Here is a 6,000-nt window from a genome sequence, read left to right as displayed (position 1 = left end):
TGATTTGTTGGTTATTCAGAAGCGTGTTGTTCAGCCTCCATATGTTGGAATTTTTAATAGGTTTCCTCCTGTAATTGAGATCTAATCTTAGTGCATTATGGTCAGAAAAGATGCTTGGAATGATTTCGATTTTTTTGAATTTATCAAGGTTATATTTATGGCCCAGGATGTGATCTATCCTGGAGAAGGTTCCATGAGCACTTGAGAAAAAGGTGAAATTCATTGTTTTGGGGTGAAATGTCCTATAGATATCAATTAGGTCTAACTGGTCTAATGTATCATTTAAAGTTTGCGTTTCTTTGTTAATTTTCTGTTTAGTTGATCTGTCCATATGTGTGAGTGGGGTATTAAAGTCTCCCACTATTATTGTGTTGTTGTTAATTTCCCCTTTCATACTTGTTAGCATTTGTCCTACATATTGCGGTGCTCCTATATTGGGTGCATATATATTTATAATTGTTATATCTTCTTCTTGGATTGATCCTTTGATCATTATGTAGTGGCCTTCTTTGTCTCTTTTCACAGCCTTTGTTTTAAAGTCTATTTTATCGGATATGAGTATTGCCACTCCTGCTTTCTTTTGGTCTCTATTTGCATGGAATATCTTTTTCCAACCCTTCACTTTCAGTCTGTATGTGTCCCTTGTTTTGAGGTGGGTCTCTTGTAAGCAGCATATAGAGGGTTCTTGTTTTTGTATCCAATCAGCCAGTCTTTGCCTTTTGGTTGGGGCATTCAATCCATTTACGTTTAAGGTGATTATTGATAAGTATGATCCCGTTGCCATTTGTTTTATTATTTTGGGTTCGGGTTTATACTCCCTTTTTGTGTTTCCTGTCTAGAGAATATCCTTTAGAATTTGTTGGAGAGCTGGTTTGGTGGTGCTGAATTCTCTCAGCTTTTGCTTGTCTGTAAAGCTTTTGATTTCTCCTTCGTATTTGAATGAGATCCTTGCTGGGTATAGTAATCTGGGCTGTAGGTTATTTTCTTTCATCACTTTAAGTATGTCTTGCCATTCCCTCCTGGCCTGAAGAGTTTCTATTGAGAGATCAGCTGTTATCCTTATGGGAATCCCCTTGTGTGTTATTTGTTGTTTTTCCCTTGCTGCTTTTAGTAGTTGTTCTTTGTGTTTGATCTTTGTTAATTTGATTAATATGTGTCTTGGGGTGTTTCGCCTTGGGTTTATCCTATTTGGAACTCTCTGGGTTTCTTGGACTTGGGTAATTATTTCCTTCCCCATTTTAGGGAAGTTTTCAACTATTATCTCCTCAAGGATTTTCTCATGGTCTTTCTTTTTGTCTTCTTCTTCTGGGACTCCTATAATTCGAATGTTGGAGCGTTTCATATTGTCCTGGAGGTCTCTGAGATTGTCCTCATTTCTTTTAATTTGTTTTTCTTTTTTCCTCTCTGATTCATTTATTTCTACCATTCTGTCTTCTATTTCACTAATCCTATCTTCTGCCTCCGTTATTCTATTATTTGTTGCCTCCAGAGTTTTTCTGATCTCATTTATTGCATTATTCATTGTATATTGACTCTTTTTTATTTCTTCTAGGTCCTTGTTGAACCTTTCTTGCATCTTCTCAATCCTTGTCTCTAGGGTATTTATCTGTGATTCCATTTTGACTTCAAGATTTTGGATCATTTTCACTATCAATATTCGGAATTCTTTCTCAGGTAGATTTCCTATCTCTTCCTCTTTTGTCTGGTTTGGTGGGCATTTCTCCTGCTCCTTTGCCTGTTGGGTATTCCTCTGTCTCTTCATCTTGGTTATATTGCTGCGTTTGGAATGGCCTTTTTATATTCTGGTAATTTGTGGAGTTCTCTTTATTGTGGAGCTTCCTCACTGTGGGTGGAGTTGTATCAGTGGCTTGTCAAGGTTTCCTGGTTAGGGAGGCTTGTGTTGGAGGTCTGGTGGGTGGAGCTGGGCTTCTTCTCTCTGGAGTGCAGTGGAGTGACCAGTAATGGGTTATGAGACGTCTAAAGTTTTGGAGTAACTTTGAACTGCCTGTATATTGAGGCTCAGGGGTGTGTTCCTGTGTTGCTGGAGAATTTGTGTGATATGTCTTGCTCTGGAACTTGTTGGCCCTTGGGTGGAGCTTTGTTTCAGTGTAGGTTTGGAGGCATTTGATGAGCTCCTATTGCTTAATGTTCCCTGAATTCAGGAGTTCTCTGATGTTCTCAAGCTTTGGACTTAAGCCTCCTGCTTCTGGCTTTCGGTTTTATTTTTACAGTGGTCTCTAGACTTCTCCATCTATACAGCACCAATGATATAGTATCTAGGCTAAAGATGAAAGGTTTCTCCACATTGAGGGGCACCCAGAGAGGTTCACTGGGTTACATGGAGAAGAGAAGAGGGAGGGGGTGGTTAGAGGTGACTGGAATGAGATGCGGTGAGAACAAAAGAGGAGAGAGCAAGCTAGTCAATAGTCACTTCCTTATGTGCGCTCCTTAGTCTGGACCTCTCAGCGGTATTTACGGAGTTATACAGGGGAGAGGAGAGAGAGGAAGTAGACAGAGGTGGCCAGGAGGGTAAGAGAGAGGAATGAAAAGGAGAGAGACAGGTCCAGCCAGTAATCAGTTCCTTAGGTGCTCTCCACCATCTAGAACACACAGAGAATCACAGAGTTGGATATAGAAGAGATGGGGTGAGGGGGGGAGAGACAGAGGCCACCTGGTGGAGAAAAAGGAGAGTCCAAAAGGAGGAGAGAGTGGTCAAGCCAGTAATCTCACTGTCAGGTAAGATTGGGTTATGAAATGTACAAGATTGACAACAAAAACCGAAAAGCAAAGATTAAAAACCTAGAGTAGAGGTTAGATTTTCAGAAATACAATGTTAAAGAGACGAAGCAGAAGGAAGAAAGAAAAAAAAGAGTAAAGATTAAAAAATAATAATAATATTAAGAAAAAGAAATAGGGAAAAAATATATATATAAGAAAAAATAAAAATTAAAAAAAAAAAAACCCGAGATTAAAAAAGAAATACCAACAACAACCACGCAAAGGCTATATATGGTGTTTGCTTTAAAAAAGTAGAGTCTTTTTTTTTTTTGAAAAGTAATAGTTATAGAAATATAAAGTAGAGAAATAGAAGACTTAACAGTTAAAAAAAAGTTTGAGAGAAAAAAAAAAAAAGAAAGCAAAAAACAAAAAAAAAGGCAAAAAAAAAAAAAAAAAAAAAAAGGAATGATTGTAAAAATTGTGAAGATATATCTGGGCCTTCTCTGATGTTGTGGGCCGTGTTGGTCACTTCCAAGGCGTTTCCCTCTGTTTAGCTTCTGTTTGCTGGTCTCTTCAGTGTCTGAATTCCGTCCTGACACATGGGGGCGGTGGTGGACCCTTTTTTTTTTTTTTTTTTTTTTTTTATTAGGCTCACTAGTTCAGTCGCGCAGTGGGGAGGGGGGGATGCTGCAAACAAATAGCACTGTCGTGGGCACACAGCGTCTCAACCCCGCTGGACCTGTCTCCCCCCACGACGCACAAACCGCTCCGGCTCCACGGAGCTCAGCCAGGAACCATCCGAGGCCGGCCCCAGGCTTCGCGCACCTCCCCGGTCCAAGCCGCTCGGTTTTGGCGCCCAGGTAACCCTCAGAGGCACAAACTTGTTTGGGACTGCGCTCTGCGCCCCTCCCGGGTCCGAGCAGCTCGGGAGCTTGGTGAGCGCGGGAGCTTGGCGGCGCGGTCGCCGGGACTTGTCCCCTTCTCTGTTTCTACTGCTCAGTTTTCTGGGTGTACTGCTGGCGCTCCTTGTGAGGCGGGTGCTGACTGTCCTGCATCCCCTGAAGTCTCAGCAAAGAAGCCTGCCTGCCGCTTTTCAGGTAGTCTCTCCGGGGCTGCGATTGCCCCTTTCCAGCCCTTACAGCTCTGGCTGCCTGTCCCCGGCGGGGGATGGTCTGCAGCCGGCTATTTCCGTTCAGTCCTTTGTTCTATGTGCGGTCCTGGCGGGGTCTTATGTTCGCGCTTTTCGCGTGGTAGCTATCCCCCAGCCTGGTTTGCTCGCCCAAGTTCGTTCGCTCTGGTTACGCGTGGGGCGTTTCTGCCCGCTTCTTACCGAGCGCGGCAGCCCGCGGCTCCCGTGCTTCCCTGCCCTGCCCCCACTTGCTAGCGGCGGCTGCAGGCGTCTGCGCGGCTTTTCCGCTGGGGGAGTTACTGTTGGGCTCGTAATCTGTTGGTTTTAATTATTTATTCGTTTTTCCTTCCTGTTATGTTGCCCTCTGTGTTTCCAAGGCTCGCCTTAGACTCGGCAGGTAGAGTGTTTCCTTGTGTTTGGAAACCTCTCTTCTTAGAATTCCCTTCCCGGGACGGGCTTCCCTTCCCGGGACGGAGCTCCCTCCCCACCTCCTTTGTCTCTTTTCTCGTCTTTTATATTTTTTCCTACCTGGTTTTGAAGACAATGATCTGCTTTTTTGGTTGCCTGATGTCCTCTGCCTGCATTCAGAGGTTGTTTTGTGGAGTTTGCTCCGCGTTGAAATGATCTTTTGAGGAATTTGTGAGGGAGAAAGTGGTCTTCCCTTCCTATTCCTCCGCCATCTTAGGACCGCCCCTGACTAAGTTTTTAAAGTATTATTTATACCACTGTCAAATTTAACAAAAATACATGCAAATTCAATATATTTTTTCAGTCTTTATTTTTTTACTTTTTTCAGTTTTTTTATGTTTAAAATATTTTTTTAATTTTATTTTTACTTTATTTTACTTTACAGTACTGTATTGGCTTTGCCATACATTGACATGAATCCACCACGATTGTATATGAGCTCCCAATCCTGAATCCCCCTCCCACCTCCCACCCCATATCATCTCTCTGGATCATCCCCGTGCACCAGCCCCAAGCATCCTGTATCCTGTATCGAACATAGCCTGGTGATTCATTTCTTACATGATAGTATACATGTTTCAATGCCATTCTCCCAAATCATCCCACCTTCTCCCTCTCCCTCAGAGTCCAAAAGTCTGTTCTATATATCTGTGTCTCTTTTGCTGTCTCGCATACAAGGTCATCATTACCATCTTCCTAAATTCCATATATATGTGTCAGTATACTGTATTAGTGTTTTTCTTTCTGGCTTACTTCACTCTGTATAATCGGCTCTAGTTTCATCCATTTCATTAGAACTGATTCAAATGTATTCTTTTTAATGGCTGAGTAATATTCCATTGTGTATATGTACCACAGCTTTCTTATCCATTCATCTGCTGATGGACATCTAGGTTGTTTCCATGTCCTGTCTATTATAAACAGTGCTGCAATGTCTTTAAAATGCATGGTGTGTTCTTTTAAAATAGGATCTCAAACAAAATTAGAAACAAAACAATATCCTACTGTATTGCCCAGGCAATGATATTCAATATCCTGTGAAAAACTATAATGGAAAATAAAATGAAAAAATTATATATATATATATATATATATATATATATATATGTAAAATTGAGTCACTTTGCTCTACAGCAGTAATATTACATTGTAATTCAACTATACTTTAATTAAAAATTGTAAGAAAACAATTAAAGGTATGACAGTAAAGTTTAAATAGAGTTTTACAACCTGTTTAAATTTGACAGCTTCTGTAGCTGAGACAATAACTTTCCTTCAAGCTTAGTAAATTTTGCGAACATGAAGAAAAAAAGAAAAGAGACAAAATAATCTGTGAACACCTGAAGAATTAGCTAATGGAATCCTGCCCACAAACTACCAGTTTTGTAGTATTCGTTTAATCTTTAGAGATATAAAGAGTCTTAGTGGTAGCCAAGAACCAAAGGAGCAATGCTGTGGTTTGAATAACTAGTCTTCCCATGATATTCATCTATTTTACACAGTTAAGAGTTCTTGCTTTCTACAGAAGTTATATTCTTCAAATGTTGTAGTATTTAAACTTTATAAAAACATTTTAGAAGAGCTAATTTTTGAAGGAAACCCATAGGTAAAAATTGTATTTGAGGGGAGTTTTGGAAATGGTTTTATTTTGTTTTAAATAAAGATACAATAGGCAATAGAGATAA

At 40.5% G+C, this 6,000-nt stretch overlaps 1 protein-coding gene across 1 annotated transcript in view; it reads right to left on the bottom strand.

Annotated features, from left to right (window-relative positions):
- The window catches only part of OCA2 (OCA2 melanosomal transmembrane protein), a 361,910-nt gene that overhangs the window by 182,008 nt on the left and 173,902 nt on the right, over positions 1–6,000 (bottom strand). The gene's annotated exons all lie outside the window — the stretch shown is intronic.

This window comes from Oryx dammah, unplaced genomic scaffold (genome assembly GCF_014754425.2).
Source record: "Oryx dammah isolate SB20612 unplaced genomic scaffold, SCBI_Odam_1.1 HiC_scaffold_27, whole genome shotgun sequence".
NCBI classification, from domain to species: Eukaryota; Metazoa; Chordata; class Mammalia; order Artiodactyla; family Bovidae; genus Oryx; species Oryx dammah.
This window is presented reverse-complemented; position numbering and strand designations above follow the sequence as displayed.